This window comes from Ictidomys tridecemlineatus, chromosome 3, assembly GCF_052094955.1.
Source record: "Ictidomys tridecemlineatus isolate mIctTri1 chromosome 3, mIctTri1.hap1, whole genome shotgun sequence".
Lineage (NCBI taxonomy): Eukaryota > Metazoa > Chordata > Mammalia > Rodentia > Sciuridae > Ictidomys > Ictidomys tridecemlineatus.
The window spans coordinates 58,367,840-58,387,987 of NC_135479.1; positions in this window are offsets into that span (position 1 = coordinate 58,367,840).

Below are 20,148 nucleotides of genomic sequence, written 5' to 3' on the forward strand. Positions count from 1 at the left end.
TAAAAAAAAAAAATCTCATTTTCTGTGTCTTGCATGTAACGTTTTAAAAGTTATTTTTATTGTTTTTGTTCTTTTAGAGAAAAGCCTCATTGTCTGAGTAAAGAAGCTTGCATGATCAAATCACAAAAGAAATTTAGTTCTAAAATGCAATAAAAGAAAAGAAGGGAATCTTTTTTACTTTTATTATTTATTTATGAATTTATTTATTTTTCATTTACCCTTGGATTTAGAGAGCTGATACCACACATACACACACAAACACACATACACATACAAGATTTCACACATACAAGATTTCATAAGAGTACATGGTTCAGAAGTCTTTAAAGGAAAGTTCTTTGAATGCAGCTCTGGTAATTAAATTAATGTTTTAAAACCTTATCATGTGTATCACCTCCAGCTATGATGAGAATCAATTTATTGTAAATCTTTCAGATGTGAAACTGGTGAACAGACATTATGTAGGGGAGAATGATATAGCAGAAATTTTTCCTTAATATTACACAGGAAAAGATTTATTTTTAATTTTATCAAATTATCTTAATGCTATTGATTCTTGATAAGAAATCTGATTCTTTTTTTTTTTTCCATGAGAGAAAGTTTATAGCACAAAACGTGTGTCTGACTGTGTCATCTGGTTCAGGATCACCCTTTTGTATTTTCCCAAAACCTGTGTATCACATAGCACAAATTAGGGTGAGCATCCCTTAGCATGAAGCATTTAAATTGTCCTCAAATTCTCATTAGGACCTCAGAGAAGTCACCTTCTCTCTGAGTCGGCCTCCCCTGCCCCTGTACTTTCTCTCTCCATCTTCTCTCCTCTTTCTCACTTATTCCTAGATGAGACAGGGTGTAGGAGAATTCTTTTTCTGCTCCCTCATACTCCTGACTTACAAACACCTTATTATTATTAAACGTTTTCTCTCCCTTACCTCACTTTCTTATTTGATAAACCTTCCTTTCACTACTTTTAAGCACCTTCTTCTTGTCCATAAAAGGCCACTCTAAAATCAAATTTTTTTCTTATTTGTGTTATGACTGTATAAGCCGTGAAGCTTCACTTTTCCACCTATACTTTTCTGCCCCCAGAATTTGCTACCTTATAGTTATGTATATCTATTCTCTCTTTGATCCAGAGATAATAGGCTGGCCTGGCTTTGTGGCATCTGGGATTGTCTAAGTAAGATGATGATGTGCTGTCTGTCCCAAGATGCTCCTGTCTCTTACCTGATGTACGACTTCAACAGCTGACACTTCCCCGCACTGGCTGCATGTTTTTATATCTACTTATGACATGGTGCAGTTAAGAAAGGAGTGAGCTTTGCTAATGCCCACCATCTTTAAAACTGGAAATTTCTTTCTCTGACTTCACTATCAATATCATGAGCTCATCTAGTACCAGACATCCCATAATTTGGACTCTATCTAAAGTCAAGCCAAAAGTGAACCTCACCATATCCATTTTACTTATTACCAACTGGGAAGCAAATGCACAATATCTTAGAACTAAGTCAGTTCATGCCATGTGGAGGCTTCATATGCAGTATGATCTAACTTGTGGTTCTGATACCCACTGCCCTCAAGAGCTGAATTTTGGAGGTCAATGCCTCATTTTTCCCCTGTATTTATCTTAATATTAATTCAAGTTAACTATTTTTGTTTATTTATTTCTTTTAAAAAAGATTGAACTACATACATTTTTCTTGGGCTGATTCTGTTATTTCAGAATAAATTTAATCCTTTATATTCCAAATATTAGATCATCATAATCATAGATTTGATGCATAAATTAAATTTAATTACATATACATTTAATATATCTTATAAATATATATTTAAAATACATCATAAAGAAAAGCAGTTGACTTCATACAGCTTTTTATATGCTTTTGGTCTCTATAAAGTGTTTTGCACATAGTAGGCATTGATACTGTTTGGCTTGGTTTAAATCAAGGATGTTGGTTTTTCTTCATTATTGACCTTTAACAGCAATAGAAAGCCAAACAGTCTATTTCATTTGAAAAAAAAATAGTCATTGGTATTTTCTGAATGCTAAGTCAAACTTCTCTCTACACAGTGATGGAGGGCCACATTTACATAGTGCAATGGTAGGCGACTTTGAAATATTCCTCTTTTGCTCTATTTTTTTTCATTATATTTCTATGGTTTGGTTTTTTAAGAACTGAAAAGAGAAGGAAGGTCTTGCTCCCTGTGTTCTGCCATTTATATACCAGCAATCATCAAGGGAAACATACCTGATATTCCTGTGAATATCAGAGAAACGTTGTATTATTTGAAACATCCATTTATACTGAGTCATCCTAGAGATGGAAAAGAAAGATGCTGAGGAATCCTGCATACTCTGCATTAGATCCAGGGCAAAGTGTACATAGAGATATTGGAGGAGAAAGAAGTGTCAAGAGAAACATCAAGAAGTGGGAAAGAAGAACCTGAAGAACGGAGGCTTATAAAATCTGAGCTGGGGGGCGGGGGAGAGGGCAGAAAGAGGAAAGAATTCCAGAGAAAAACCAACCTGGTGTCTGGGGCAGAGCTCAGAAAGGTCAAGGTTCCACCAAAGATCAAGAGATCCAAAGTGAGAAAATCTGGAGGAATTGGGATCCTGATGGCTTCAAAGAACTCATTTTTAAAATCAGTCCAGTCTCCCTAAGTCCAAACCTTTCTCATTTTTGCCTTTGAAGGACAAGGAGCTGACAGAAAATGACTAGATTATAGAGAGCTAATCTATCAACTTGTACAACTGAGAAGCAATCTTAGTTAAAGACGTCTGTGCACTCCAAAGGGTGAACAAAGGATGAAATGGATGACTAAAGAGGTTTTCAAGAGTGTGACAATCTGGGTCATTATTCCACGATCTAAAAACATTCTTCTTTTTATGTCTTGAGTTTTGCAAAAAAAACTATGGAGATCTTGCTGACAAACATGGGTTAGGTGGTCAGATCAGACATTTTACCTGAAGACCAATAACACAGCATAGTTGTATTTAAAGTGCATTGAGGATGAGAATGGAAACATTAGACTCCTAAATAAACTGAATAAAGTAGCCCAGGCAGGTCTCCATCAGGCAGTGGGCTAAACATGGGGGAACATGAAGACATCAAGTTCAGGGAAGGGTGGCCCCTTTAGAAAGTTCCCTGAAGTCACTGTCATAAGAGCAAGATTACATTCTGATTACAAATACCTGCACTGTCCCTGATTTTACTGTGTGAGAACAAATGCTTTTTATCTGTGGCACATTTTTGAGAAAGACAAACTCTGATTGTTGTCAAATTCACGGCCAAAGAAAAGTAAAAGAAGATTCACCAAAACATTTCCTCAGCAAATAGCATGTCTATCATACGTGGGTACTTTAATTGCATGAACTGAATTTCACCTTTGGCCTTAAATAAATGTGTTTATTTTTCATTAACTCCTCTGCTTCCATATATATATACAGGATATAAATACTGAACTGACTTCTATCATGAAACAATTGAATTAACAATATAGATTGATCCAGAGAGACAATCCCAGGAGAGCATGGTGGGTCTACGTGCTTGAGAAGCTCATTAGACAGTTATCTTCCACTATGGATCTAAAGATGAATGGATGAGAAAATTGAGCAGCGGTTTTTGGAAAGGCTACTCTAATTCTGTTGCCGTGACATACAAAGAAAGAAGGCTATTTGGGGAGAGGTGAGGAATCATTACTAAAAGAACAAGGGTTCAGTACTACTCATAAGAACAAAACTGCCTCAAATGATATAAAAGCATCCACCCTGGAAATTTCTGATCTATCAACTTCTACAACTAAAAACAGTAAGAAGATAACTGTGAATCCAAAGAGTCATAACTATGAATCCAAAGGAGACAGATTTCTAGGAAAAATAGTAATTGAGCACATTTATTTTTATTTCCTCCCCAACATAGACATTTGATGAAATGTTGAAAAGGGACCATGTGATGCCATGCAGGTCAGGTGTGGAATTTTCTACTTGTGGGATCAAGTTTGTGTTTGAATTTTGGAGCATTTCAGGTTTCAGATATTTGGATTAGGGAATTTCAATCTGTATATGTATAGAGTAAACACACCTGCACGCACACACACACATTAGAATTTGAGATTTTCATTTTAAAAAAAATTTCTCCTATGTCTGGATTTCAATTTTTTTTCCCAGATTTTGGAATATTTGCATATACATAATAAATTATCTTTGGAATGAGATCCAAGTCTAAACATAAAATTCATTTATGTTTCATATGTAACTTATACACAGGCTTCTATATACATACACATATTTTCTGTTTTACAAGTAATATGTGAATGTTTAATAAAATTTAAGCAATGAAAGGTCATAAAAGAAAACATGTAGGTTTTTCTTTACCTCCCACCCTTTTGTACCTACATTCACTTCTTAGGTTATACATTCTAGAAATGTTTAGATTGTTTGCATCCACCATTTTTTATTTTATTCTGATTTTTCTGATCACCAAGAAAAATTTGTCCCCCCCAAAATTAAAAATAACAAGTCATCCAGAAATATAGTCATCAGTAAAATTTAAATCATAATTAAAGACTACAAAAGAGTTCTACCATTATTACCAAAAACCCAGCCAAGGAAAGATTCGGCCAAATGGCAATTCACCACACAGGAAGAAAATGCTCTCTTGGGAAACGAGGGAGAGAAATTAGGAAATTCCTTCTGAGCATTTCCTAAGGCCACAGCAGGGGCTAGTGGTAAGGCCCTGGGGCCGGCAGACAGTAGAAAACAGCATCCTGGATCATGGGCCAGGCCCTGTAACCCATACATTCTGATGTGCCAACTACCTTCTGCTATTTAGTTCAGACTGCCCTGCTGGACAACATGGCCAGTTACACAGACAGAGCCACCCTGATGATGGTGAGATAGAAAAGGTTTTACATGTTTTTATTGATCATGGGCACTTCTGTGAAATACCTGCAGAGAATTAAATCTCCCTTTGGAGTTAGCTTGGAAACTGCCATATCCCATATTTGGGCTACATCCTCACTCCTAGAAAACTGCAGTAGCTATAAGCAAGTTAAGAAAAACAAAAAAGCCCATCTGAATCCTTCACTCTTTGCTTTATTCTGACCACAAATGCTCAAATAAATACTATATGGGGTACGATAGAACCCATCCCAACCTGCATTATTGGACACGCATAGGCTCCCCTCTCCAAATCTGAGCAGAGAAGTCACTAGTCAGAAGAAAGCTACTGAAATGAAGACAAATATAAAACATCTGATCAAATTTTCCTTGAAATAATCTCTAATAATTTGTCAAAAGGATGTTTCATCTCCAAGATTCATCATCTTGATATGGAAATAAACTCATGTGATGCTCTTCAAATATTCCATGCGTCTTCCAGATTGGGGCTCATGGCCAGCTCTAGACAGTGAGCAGAAGTGCTGTGCTGAAGTCCTCGAAGACCAGGGCGTCTTATGGATTCTCACTTCACCTCTGGCCGTCACATGTTAAGATGGTAAAACCACAAAATTGAAGCAATGTGTGAAAATCCGAACTATCTTCTAAAAATGCCAGGCTACTTTTGAGCAAGAAATAAAACTTTAGCCACTGAAATTTTAAAGTCTGTGTAACTGCAGCATAGTTTAGTAATGACAATAAAACAAGTACAAGATATTTATTACATATGTAATATGTATATTATATATATATATTTATTAATTGTGTAACATGTACATCATACATATAATATCTATTACATATGATTGACAATTATTTATAATATACTTATACATTATAATATAATTATATAGTTATTATATTATATATTATCTATATGTGTATAATATATATCATATATTATTATATAATATGTGATATAATAATATATTATTATATGTGTATATATAATATGTAACATGTAATATATAATATATACAATTATTATACATTAATTATATGTATATTATATAATATAATTATTACATCTAATATATAAGATTATATAATGATTATATAATACATAGTATATAAATAGAATATAGTACATAAATATTATAAATATATAATAATTCTATTTTTACATATATAATACATATAATTATTATATATTGTATATAGTATTTTGTACAATATTATATATTATATGTATTATATGTCATATATGTATATATATATCAAATAGAGACCATAACAATATGTGTGTGTGTGTGTGTGTGTGTGTGTATAGAGACAGAGAGAGAGATTTTTTTAACCAAATAGAGATCATAACAGAATTTAAAAAAAACTGTTTTTTACATCAGATGGTTCATTAATTCTGGAGGAGGAAAAAGCAACAACTTATCCAAACAAAAATAGATTGCCTAGAAGGGGAAGAGTGATTTGACTTAGGAGTTCTCTTCTGGAACACTAAGTAGAATAATGTCCAGAGTTTTGAGGAGGAAAGTATGCCTGGGAACTTTATGCACAGTCTAGCTATAATCTGTATGAGAACCAAAGATAAAGTCTCAGACTTAGAACACACATTAAAATAAAAACCTTAAGACAAAATACTTTAAAAACTTTTATTTGAGTAAGGAACATAGTATAGAAGAGAGTAGAAGGGCTCAGTGGCAGCTGTATGGGTGGTGAGATTTCATGGGTTCCTGTAGAGGTAAGACAAAGAAGATCTGTTTAATTGTTTAGAGTGAAAAGAGCCTATTAGGGGTTAGTGGGTTGGCTCTGACTGGTAAAGTCTCTAGTCTCTTCTTGCTATTTATGTTGGGATTCAGCTTGGTCTCATAGGCATGGTCTCTGTCCCAGCAAAGTGATCTCACATTAAAAAATATATAACCCAGAACATACACTACATAGTTATTACTTTTCCTAGAAATTCTGACCCATAATAATGCTAGCTTTCATTATCCATCTAACCAACATTCAATAATCATCATGCATAGGGATTTGGATCCTCTCCATTACTATATCCCCAGTGCCTACTAAAATACTTGGCTCATATTAAATGCTCAGTATGTATTTGCCTAATTAAATAGCAAATAATTTTAAAATACTGAGAAATATATTGGAATTAGGAAATATAAAACATGTATAAAAGAAGTATAATAATTAAAATCTTCAAAATCAGTGAAAAACTAACTCTTCAAAATGGGGTGAAATATGATTACAAAATGATACATATCTAGGTGTGAGGGGACACTGATTTTATGATTTGAAACATATTCTTGATCTGTAAATTTCCAAATTATTCACTTAAGCCAGGAAGCCTAGGGATAGTGAGTGAGAATATTCTACATCTCATCTTGTGCAAAATGAAGTAATTAGCTCTTTTCTGTCTTTATAATAGCATGTAGGAGAAAACAGACATTGTTAATAAGATCAATACAATAAAATCATGGTGTAAAATTCTAATATACTAAGGAACAAGGTGAGATAAACTCTATCAATATAGCAAAAGTAGAGAAAACTACTTCGTAGAAGAAGCATAACAAGTACTCCCAACCAGAAAAAAAAAAGGTGCTGAAAATCTGCTGCAACAAACAAGTTAAACACCTTAAAAAACAGCTGGAGGTATAATTTACCTAAATTTACAAAGCAAAGATTTTTAGAAATGTATAGACTTTTGTTGGGCATGGTATGGTGGCTCAGGAAGCTGAGGCAGGAGGATCCCAAGTTCAAATCCAGTCTCAGAGATTTAGGAAGGCCCTATGCAACATAGTGAGAACCTATCTCAAAGTAAAACATAAAAAGGGTTAGAGAGGTAGCTCAGTGGTTAAGCCCTCCTATGTTCAATCTCTAGTCCCCAAAATTAATTAATTAATTAATTAACAGAGTTTTACGATTTTAGAACATTTGCTTCATCCCTACAAGATATTTTGTGCACATTTTTCAGTCACTTCCCACTCCCAGGCCAGCCCCAGGTTGCCACAACCATGTTTCTTTTCTGAATATTTTAATTAAACTAATGAAATCATCTCATTTTTTAAACAAACATATTATGTGAAATAAAGATTTTTTTAAAAAGGCTCAGCTTGAACACAAGCTGATACAAGAAAATCCATAAATGAAAAAAATATATATCTAAATTAGAAATCCTAATGGCACACAAAATAGAATTTCAGGTCTTTGAATGTTGAGGAGTGAATTATGATCCAGTTTCACTTGAAGTAAACACTCTTGGGGACCTAGAAAGATTGTCTTCACTAATAAAAAGAGAAAGATGTTCGTTCAAGTGCCTTACATAAAATGGCAGAATACTTGCTTGTAACCTAAATACATCCCCTTCAAGTCATCGCAGATTATTTACAATATGTAACACGATGTAAATTCTAGATAAATTGTTGTTGTAATACATCACTTAGGAAATAATGTTACTCCACTGGAATGAAATACTAAAAATTTCTACAACGTGGATGAACCTTGAAAACAATGTCTATGTGAAAGAACCCAGATATAACAGGTCATAGATTGCATGATTCCATACATCCAGAAATATTCCTATAGGCAATTCTACATCAGAGTGTTCTATGTCACCAGTATAAATCAGTTTGGTGATTGTCAGAATCTTCGTGTGGAGGCAACGCAGGGGAATAACTGTTTAATGGCTGTGGGATCTTATTCTGGGGAGATGAAATTATTTGGGAACTAGGTAAACAGGACAGCTACACCGTATTGTGAATGAACTAATTGTCACTGGCTTGCTCTCTTTAAAATTGTCAAACTCATGTGAATTTCCCCTACTTAGGCAATAGCAACCAAATTCTGTCCGTCAGGATGTCTTCAATCTGTGATTCATATCTTCCATGAATGAATTCTCAATCTTTTCGAAGTTTCCTAACCTCTGCTGTTAACATTATCTTCAGAGGAGATTCCCAGGGTTGAAGGGCCACGGGTCTCAATACGTGATGGGTGGTTAAAATCAACCTACCAGGGCTCAAGTTATGAATGCTAATAAGCATTCCTTGAGCTGTTTTTTTTTTTCTCCTCCTTGAGACATGAGGGAAACACAAATGTACCCTCAGAATTCCTTATCTGCTTTTTGTATACTCAGGGGGAACATTCTTATTACATTGGGTTTGGAAAAACTAACAACAGGAAGAAAAATAAGAAGAGACTTAAGTCAGACATTTTTTTTTTTTTTAATTGAAGTCAGTCAATCCATCTCAGAGTCTTAGGCAATTTCCATTCCTGGTGGGAGAATGGCAGAGAAGAATGGGATAATTAAAAGATGAGGAAAAGCATTAAAAGAAAATATTTTTTCATAGCCAGTGATGTCATCCTTCCTTGAAATAAGGCCTGCTCTGCAGATCAAAGATAAACAAACAACCAAGAGGAGCTGAGGGATAGGGAGGGATGAAATCAAATGCACTCCTGAAAGCCAACAGTATTCTTTTTTTTTTTTTCTCTTCCCTCTAAAAGCCAGAGCCTTCCATTTAGAATATAAATTAAATAAAAAAAAAAAACTTTCTATAATTACGAATGTAAAGACGAGCTTTATTTCGCAGTAGGGTTTCTTATCGGCACTGACCTGTAGCTCCTTCAGATGGGGATGTGGGCCCCAATTCTCAGGATTTTAGAAAAGAATGCGTTAAAATGGGGGGGGGCGGCGGTGGGGGGGATGAGAGGAAGCTGAAATGTGTGCAGATGGTTTAACATGCAAATGTCCTCACTTTTCTTTTAGGTGGAGGATCAAGGTTTGGCTATTTTCAACTTCTTTTCCAACTCCCCCTCTCTTCCCATCCCAGTCTAGTTTCAAGAGGATTGTAGATGTGACAAGGGCTTTGTGTAGGGAATTCAGGCGAATGAAAGGGCCCAGGAGACCCAGTTGAGGGAACCAACTTTTGGGGGTCGGGGGTCAGTTTAGAATAAATGTGTGGCATTGTTGGTATTAAGGACATGCACTCAGCAGGGTGTCCTGAGCTGGGCACACAACTCTCAGGCCTGTTTATTCAACACTGAAATACCTAAGGACGGGTCTTGGGGAGAAAAGAGAAACTTCGGCAGCAAAGGCCTGTACCTTCCAGTATCAGAACATTCCCTAGAAGCACAAAGCCCGGCTTTTTTTTTTTTTTTCTAATTACAGAGAAGAAAGTGCCTGTGCATAACCCAAAATTAATTGATTAATTAACCAATGCATTAAAAGAAGAGTTTCCCGTAGCATTTTTTTTCTCTCCTCTCTCTCTCTCTCTCTCTCTCTCTCTCTCTCTCTCTCTCTCTCTCACTTTTTTTTCCCCCTCTCCACACATGGACAATCCAGGTCATTGAGAAAGCCTAAGATAGAAACAGTTTCTTAACCGTGTTTGAAAACAGCCTTTGTTTCCATGGAAGTAGCACAGGCCCTCTGTGGTTTCCTTCCAGAAAACATTTACCTACCTCGGAGGGGTTTTTGTGTGTGTGTGTGTGTGTGAGAGAGAGAGAGAGAGAGAGAGAGAGAGAGAGAGAGAGAGAGAGAGAATTAAATGAGAGAAAGTGCTTCACATAGTCTGAGCATATAGTTAGAGCTAAATAAATATTAGTTGTTGTTGGTATGTATTGCTCTTATAGTGCTCAGTCAGGAAGAAGTGAGGAAGACAGACAGAAGGATTCAAGAAGAGACTGCCCCAGCCTAAGGTGGAAATCAGATCAGAGGGGAAGGGGAAGGGGGTTGGCTGAGGTCACCAGCAAAGCTGTCATCCTGCAAGCAGTTGAAAGGTAGAGAGGGGGTGCTTCCAAAAAAAAAAATCAGAGTTACAGAGTAGCTCAAAAGATGAAAATAAGGAATGAATTCGCCTGTAAGCCTCTCCTTTCTGAATTTTTAAAAAGCCACAAGAATTTGCCTAGATCTGGCTCAGGGCAATAAAACCCAGATACATGAAATATTGAAGAATGTAACGGCTAAATTGCGTTTCATAGATTTCCAGAATTTGGGGGCAGACCAAAATGAATCCATGAAAACCATTTCAGAACAACAAAGAGTAAAATAAAATAAAAAAAATCCTGTTGATGTTTAATGAACGGGGTTAATGAAAGGAGAAATTAGTATTGGGATGACCAGGACGTTGGACCTGAGAGGAGGGAGACTGTGACAGGGACCATCATTGAGGTCAGGCTATGGTAGATTTAGACTGTTGACTGTGAGTTTGAAAAATCAGGATTTCAGGAAGCTGAATTTAGGAGTAGAGTATGGAATGGTTTGGCATCTGAAGAATGTGTGGAAATAGAGATCCAGGGAAAACCTAGGGTTATAACCCACGCGCAGGATATGGTAATAGCATAGCATGTATACTGGTGGACTAGAGAAATTCAAGGAGTGTCAAAGAAAGAGGCTGACCTCAATGAAAATTCAAGAAAACACATGACGGAGGGGACTAATCTATTGTATTGCAGGAGGGAAAATATGGTGGTAGGGATAAAATGAATGATTGATCAATATAGGAAGGATAGTATGAGTTATCAATAAGACATCTCAGAGAAAGCAAAATAAAAATGTTTCCATTAATATGATCATAGGAGTGAAATGTCCCAAGAACAGAGTTGAAGTCAAGTACTTCACCCTGAGTTTTCTGACAATGATCCACCGTGACTGCAATATTCTGAGGTTTGGGGCGGGGGAGAGTGGGGAGTGATTAGGGTCTCCTCTTTATGATGTTAGGAAGACTCACATGCAGATGAGATAAGGAGTCATGAGAGAAACGAGTCCTGCTTATTCTGCTTTGCAGGAAGATTTGGGAACTCAGAGAAGAGATACATAATGTGTCCTAAAAGGAATATTATGAGGAAGACAATTTTAATTTTGTGAATAGAAGGAAATAAATGGTTCTGCTTGTTCTTATTCAGATATATGATGGGGTGGACTAATTTATTATATTTTCTGTGGTTTTTGGTTATCATCACACTAAGTAGTAAACTCACATACTTTTTTGCATCCCTACTGCCTTACCCAATGTCACACCTATAGTGCAAAAAAAAAAAAAAATATATATATATATATATATAAAACATCTAGAAAGGAGGTTAAATAAGTTAGCCCAAAGTCCATACTATGAGGAATTTTAAACTCTACAAAAGAGCCTACAACAGAGGTGAGATTGAACACCTCCTGGTTTTACATCATATTGCATCTCACCTTGCATAGTTCATGGCACATAAAAAGTGCTCATTAAAATGGGTGCGTAGAAATTTGAATTTCAGAACTGACCCCAAAATGAACAATGGAAAAAGGAACCGTGCTGCCAGGCTGCCACTGCTGGGGCAACTGATGTAGTTCCACCAAATGATAATGTGACTAAAGAAGAACCCAGAATCAAGTGAAAATGATTCCTAGTCTGGAGGACTATGGAGAATGGCTATACTCATTCTTTTGGCTGGTGGGGCCCAGGTAGGACAGGATAGTAAGAAAGCATAAGACAGAAGGCCCCCTGGGGCTGCTGTTGAGAATGTCCTTTGTAGGCACCTAAGCATGACCAGAATGCTGAGTCAACAAGTGATTACCACTGTCAATGAATACATAAGGCTTCTATCGCTATGTTGTTCACCTTGAACTCTCCCCCTACAGTTCCCTTTCCTTGCAGCAATTTGTTCAGCTATTTAGCCAACATTGGTTGTGTTCCTATATGCCAGGAATGTGGTGTTAGTGATGCCTGTTGAGAAGCGCATGCATGTAGGTAGGCAATGCATTAAGCACTGAGATCTGAAGAGTCATAGGATGTCATGAACACCCTTGGAAAAGGCCGTTATGCCAGTCACCATGTATATCTTCCCTCCTCTTAGGAGCCTGTTGCTGTTGATTTGGTGGTGATGTCTATTCTGTCAGTGTAGAGACAGGGAACAACAGTCTGGGAGGAATGGATCTGACAAGTGTCCCATCTGAAGAGAAGTGAATGCAAAGAACCACCGCGCTGCAAAGCTCTCTCTCTCTGGATGACCTCTCTAAAATCTTGCCAGAAAGTAAAGCCTGTGCTGCAAACCCAGGAAGAAAATCAGCATCACAATTTGCAGGGTAAACCTTCGGCTAACAATGCAACGGATGGGGCTCAGCCAACTCTCAGCGTGGCTGCCCAGCCAAGTCCATGATTAATGATCAGCTCTATGAGCCTGGACTTTTACAAAAAGCCTTCACTAACCTGAAAACTGACCAGTGGAATGCCAATGTGTAGCTTCTCAAATATCCCTGACATGGAGTGACAATAAAAAATATCCAAAAAAGAACACCAATTCAGGATTGTGGGTTAAAGACAAATTTGGTGACAGAGAAATGACATCATCCTTTGAAGATGTTGGAGATCATTTCTTTCATGATATATGAAAAGTAGATAGCTAGAGTGGTCTGATTGTTTAGATATGGAAAACTAAGGTCCGGATTATAAGGAACTTTCTGGACCATAGGCAAGTGGGTCGCAGAGCCAGAACTGAATCCAGGGCTCTCCCCACTACACAGCACAATTTTTATAAAGCTCAACAAGATCTTGTATCCAAGCAACAGATCCTGCTTTCTAAGTATAGAAACTCCTTAGTGGCATGGGTAAAGCTCAACTTCTCTATACATCATTGGTCATTTTTTTTTTCAGGGATGAGAATTGAACCCAAGGCTTTGTGCATGCCAGGCAAGCACTCTACCAACTAAACTATATCCTCAGTCCTAGAAAGTGAATTTTATCAAGTAAGTTTTGTTTTGTTTTGTTTGTCCCCAAGAAGAGTTATATAAAAAATATTTCCTACACTCTATCATATTGAGAATGACTCCTTACTGCCTTTATTCTCAAACAGTTTAGCTGGGTATAATACTGTTGGATCATACTTCTCTCTCTTAGACTTGTAGACATTGATCATTTTCTTATAATGTCGATTTCTATTTCTGGAGAAACCTGATTCATGCATATGTTTCTGCTTTCTACATAGAACGCATGATATTTTTTTCCCTAGGTATATTTTTTCTAGATATCTTCTCCCTTCAGTATTGTTTCATTAACATAACCTGAATAGGTGCACTGATGATGTTGTATGCCCATTTTTTCATAAAAGTGATTTTTAATTCAAAGATTCAGTTCTTTATTTAATGAATTTCCATTTATTTTAGTTTTTACATATATTTTCTGTTCTGTTACTTGGGTTCTTCAAAAATTCCAATGACTTCTTTCAGCTCTGAGGCTTCAAGAAAAATAGCGTCAAGAGGGGAGACTTATCATCACAGACTCTGGTGTAGGGTGCACTGCAGGATAGGGTAAGTAATCCATTTGCCTTCCTCCCTGTTAGAGGCTGCCCTACAGTGGACTCTTACTATGTATCGGCATTTGGTGACTAACACCAAAAACAACCAAAGAACGGAAGGGCCAGACTGATGATGTCAGCAATGTCAGAAATGAGAACAGAAGTCATTTTTTAGAAACTTTTCTAAGGATGAGATCATTTTCTGGCAGGTTGAAAGAAACACAGACAACAGGAGTTATAAAGTAATTTCTTTTCTTCTAATTTTAACAGCAAGTTCTCCAAGAGAACTAAGCAATGTTGTGATGCTGACCTTGTCTACTACCCTATTGCCTGTGTCTAGCATGGGTCTAAATACCCAGCCTCAACAACAAATATTTGCTGAATGAATAAACAGAAATAATAAATTGGATTAATAGGTGGTCCAGTTAGAAAATTTTAAAAGTGCAGTATCTCCTATCTCCATGAAGACTGCATTGACAACATTTTAACCAGCACATATAGTTTAGTCTGAATAACTCAGTATTTTTGATTAAGTAATGGTGAGAGGAATAGTGGCCCTTGAAGATTATTTGGCTTCATAAAGTCCCAAAGGAGTCAGTTCTTATAGGAGGGACAATGTGTTGGCTCAGGAGAGTGCAAAGTGGTAGAAGGAAGCAAAGCATTAAAGTGCACCAAGTCCACATTTGTATCATGGCTTTACCATCTAAGTGACCTTGAATGTGTACCTTAAACTTCTCTGAGCTTTGGTTTTCTTAACTGAAAAAAAAATCATAAACTAATACCTCATAGTGCTGTTGTTACAAGAATTAGGAAGAAAAAGCTACAGGAAATATTTAGAAAAGCTCATGGCCAAAATAAACACAACCCAAACAAAACCGGCATTCAGTCAACAGAGTCCATTATTATTTGTGGACCTGAAGTACCCATTTGTGTCACCTCACCTTACGCAGAGCCCCCCAGTGCTCTCTCTCTGCCCCTGACTGTGCAGTGGACAGAGGCGGGCAGTAATCTTGGTGACTGGAGAATTAGGTACACAAATTTCTTCCCACCTGACCCTCCCTGTTTTAGTCAACTTTTTTATCACTATGACCAAAAGAGCTGACAAGAATAATTTTAATAAGAAAATGTTTATTGGGGGGCTTACAGTTTCAGAGGTCTCAGTTCACAGATGGCTGACTCTACTCCCTGAGACTTGAGGTAAGGCAGAATATTATGGTGGAAGGGTGTGTCAGAGGGAACAGGCTCAGGACTTGGCAACATGGAACCAGAGGAAGAGACTCCACTTACCAGGGACAAAATATACACCCCAAAGTCATATCCTCAGTGACCTCCAGCCATACCCCACCTGTCTTCAATTATCACTCAGTTAATCCCTATCAGGTTTAGTGTTAAATCTTCTATAACCCAATCATTTCCTCTCAGCTTTCTCGCCTGGTTTTACACATAAGCTTTTGGGGGACACTGAATATCTAAACCATCACATTCCACCCCTGGCCCACAAAAGCTCAGGATCATGCCAAGAGTCCCCATGCTTCTCAACAGTTCCAAGATTGTCCAAGAATTTAAGTCTCCTCTGAGACTCACGGCAAACTCAACGTGAGCACCTGTAGATATCAAAAGCAAGTTACATGTATCCAATATATAAAGGGACAGAATTAATATTTCCATTTGAAAAAATTGAAATAGGGGCATAGAAAGAAGGGTTGGGACCAAAGCAAGACCGAAAACCAGCTGGGCAAACAAGTCCTGTAGTTCCACCTCCGGCATCGGAGGCACATGGCATCCTGATGTTCTCTCCAAAGGGTTTGTTCAGCTCCACGTGGTTGCTACCAAGGTCTGCTGTCACCTGGAGCAGTAGCCAAACCTCCAGGGACTGTGGTTGCATCAGTCTATGAATGCCAGGGTGACAGATCATGGTGAAACCACTTTCTGGGCTTCCCTGTGCAGATGGGGTGCCCCCACTGGTCTCTTCTTAAAGGAATTTTTACTCCCTTGAGCCTGAGATGAATGTGGTCTTGCCAATTCTTAAGATATTCTCAAGCCATCTTTCTTATTGTCTCTGGGCAAAGTCTTTAGCATTTCCTTAGTGACAGTAACGTCTTTTACTAGTCCTTGCCTCAGTTTTACTCCCACTTTTCAAGTCCAAGTTTTTTCAAATCTTCCTGCTCTGCTTTTTGTTCTGTATATCACAATAAACCTGGTTAAAAGACACCTGCAATACCCATGCCACCACCTGAATATTAGGCTGCTTAGATATTTCTTCCATTGGATGAAGGAGTCCATCAATTTTAAGATCAGCTTCTCAGAAAGTCTCAGGATATGGGCAAAATGCAGAAGACAACTTCTAAGTCAGAACGTAACACAATGGCACCTAGTCCATTTACTGATGGTGTCCTCCTTTTCCTCTGAAACCTCTTGAGCCATGTCTGGACTGTCCATGCTTATATCAGCATACTGCTCCTCCGACTCCCATCAGAATAGCCTTTTAAGCTCTGTTTACAAAAATCGAAAGTTTTTCCAGTTTTTGTCTCTAAACTTTGCAAAATTCCTTCTGCAAATTCCAAAGAGCTCTAAAAGCTTCTAAACCCTACAGCCAGGTGGGTCACAGCAAAGATTCCCCTTCTCAGCACCAATTTATGCTTTAGATAATTTTTTTTCATCATTGTGACCAGAAGACCCGACAAGAACAATTTTAAGGAGGAAGTTGTATTTGGAGGCTTAAAGAGAGGCAGAATCTCATGGCAGAAAGGTGTGGCAGAGGAAAGAGGCTCAGGACATGAAAATATGGAAGGAGAGAGAGAGACTTCACTTGCCAGGGACAAAATGTATGCCCCAAAGGCATGTCTTCAATGACCTACCTCCTTTAGCCATGCCTCACCTCCTTAAGTTACCACTCAGTTCCTCCCTTTCAGGGGATTCATTCACTGACTAGATTAAACCTCTTAACAACCCAATCCTTTGGCCGCTGAACTCTCTCGCACAATCTTACTTGAAAGTTTTTGGTGGACATCTCACATTGAATCCATAACACTCCCAGTCTGCTCTCTGACGCCTCATCCCATCAATTGTACCCATCAAGTTTAAGATGCAAAGCAGAGAGAGACAGAACTGCTCATTCTTTCAAATGAAATGATATTCGGTTTGAAGAGACAGGGAGGGGATTTATGAAACTTGTTCTCCCAAAGGATTCAACAACTTCCATGAGCGGGCAGACTTCTTCACATACCTTGAGTATCCCCAAATGTTCACAGTCTCATGAGACTGATTCATTCAATTGCCTTCTTTTCATCCCTTTAATTTCCAGATTCCAATATCTCTCAAGTCCAATGTATCAGCTCACATCCACAATTTGTGTATGCTCTTATTGTCGGTCTGCCCCATAAAGAAGTTTATGTCAGCGTCAAACTCGGCGAGGGAGTCATTGAGTCCTGAGGGAGAGTCAGCCACAGCAGGTGAAGCAGCCAGAGCAGACTCTCCCCAGGTACAGGAGAAGGGCTGGTGCGGCTCACGGTGCTCAGGTCTTATGATCATGGCCAACTTGCAACCTGAAGCTTGCTTAAAGGTAAGAAACCCCCAAAGACCATGAAGACCTTAAATTTCCTCTGAAGGGGAAGAGGCTCTTCTTAGATGCTGCATGGCAGATTTAAGGAAAGATTTCTATATAGAGCTCAGACTGATAATTTCCTGTCGCTTTTTTTCTTGAGTGTCTGTTAGGAATCAGACTATTCAAAGGGTTGGGGATACAAATAATGAATATGGAAGATGAAGTCCCTACTGTCATAAAATAATATTGTCGTGGTGGTAAAGGAGGAGACATGAAAGTAAATATAAAATCAAAATATTACCAGGACCCGCAGGGACTGTGTCACATGTCTGTAATGCCAGCTACTCAGGAAGCTGAGGCAGGAGGATCAGAAGTTCAAGAACATCCTCAGCAATTTAAGGATTAAAAAAAAAAAAAAGTAAAATAAAAGAGATTGAGGATACAGAGTTCTTGCCAAGCATACTAGAGGTCCTGTCAATCCCCAGTACAAAAAAAAAAAATCCCATAAACAAAAAAATTAAAAAAAAAATCAGTGGATTATGAGGATAACACATAGAATTAACACAAGCTGATGGGGTAAAAAGTAATTGGGTGACTACTTAGATCCATCAATGAGAGCTGAGATTTGGAGGAGAAAGGTTGAGGCGCGTGAAGACCAGAGGAAAGGCAATTGCCTGCAAAAGGAATAGATGGTGGAAAGTCTGTGGTAGGTATGAGTGTGAAACACCAGCAGCACTCTGCAGGTACAGTGACAGAGAAAGGTGGCAGCAGATGTCAGCAGGAGGGGTCAGAGCGTGCAGGATTGAGAGAAACATGATAGGGAGTATGGATTTTCTTTTTAAAATCATAGCTCCCAGTCATGACCTGGGGCAGCAAAGAGTGGAAAATGTTAGCTCGGGAAGAGGATGCTAGGGTTTGGGTGTGGTTTGTCCCTGGAGGGTTCAAGTGTTGTAGACTCTGTCATCAGTGTACCAGGCAGGGGGCGGTGGTGTGAAACCTTTAAGAGGTGGTCCCAGTGGGAGATCCTTACATCAAATGGGCATGTCCTGGGAAGTGACTTCAGACCACTCTGCCTCCCAGTTTTGCAATGTGATCTCATAACATGCCCCTTCCATGGACATCTGCCATGAGGCCACCCAGCCTGGGCAAGGAGAGGATACTTGTAAGAGCCTGTGCCATGCTGTTTGGATTTCCAGCATCCAGACAGTGAACTAAATAACCCCCTTTTCTTTGTAAAGTAAGTCTGCCTCTGGTATTTTGTTATGGTGGCGAACAATGGACTGATACAGGGGACAAAGGCACATAGGAGAATCAAGGGCAAAACGGGCTACCGAAGTTAGAACCAATCTACACCCTGTTTCTGGGTTGAATCCAGACCTATGCATTTTAGTGTGACTAAAGCCTCTGAAAAAAAAATTCATAAATTAATCTCATTGCCCAGTGGATTTTTTTGTTGTAGTTGTTACGATCTGGATTCCCTCAGGCACTGGTTATGGTGATTTTCCTGGTCAGATGTGTAACATGGGTGGCTTGGAAAGGGAGGGTCAGCAGCTGAGCTTTGGAACCCCTGCTTCTCTTAACAGCTGAGGGATCTTGTCTGAGGCCTTTACCTCCTTGACCATCCGTCTTTCTCATCTGAGTACAATTTGTCTCTAATAACAATTGGGAGTTGTATGATCCCTTCACACCTGGAGCAAGTTTGTATGTATGTGTTAAGGAAAATCAGACGTATTTGATAGCCTCATACACAAAGATTCACAAAGAGCTGAGAAATCCTCATTCTGGTCACTAAATGATGATGGATCATCCAGGTAAACACCCTGCCAGGTTCAACAGTGTCCTGTATAGAATTCATGCCAATCTTCTGTGTGGAGGGAAAGCCTAAATTTCCCCTCTTAGATATGGCTCCCCCCTATCCCACCAAAACCACCACCATCTTTAAGTCCAGCTGGAAGGCGGTCTCGTTTCCACAACGCAAGACAATTGCAAATTGAAGAGAAAATGATCATGCACATTCTGTTAATTGGCAGCCTGAAAGAGTACAAGGTAATAAAGTGCCTGAACCCATGAGAGACGCTTCTAAGACTATTGCTGAGGGTTAGGTGCCCTCTACTGGTAGACTCAACTGCAAAAGTTAATAGGCTTTTTTTTTTTTTTTTTTAAATTCTGGGATGCTTGCTTCCTAAGGTCACCTAGAATGCAGGTGTTTGTCTTCAGGGATTTCCAGATGGAAAACAAGTTCAAACAAGGTCATACCCCATTCAAGAGAAATCTTTTCATGCCTTTACAAATCTTGGATGGTATTTTACACAATTTGGAACAGAGGTGAGCATAGAGCTCACCCTGGGCTCGGAGATGGAAAAGGTTGTTTTTAGAAGCGTTTCAGATGGAATGCTAACAACCTTTAAAAAAAAATGAAATCTCATTAGCATTTAAGAAT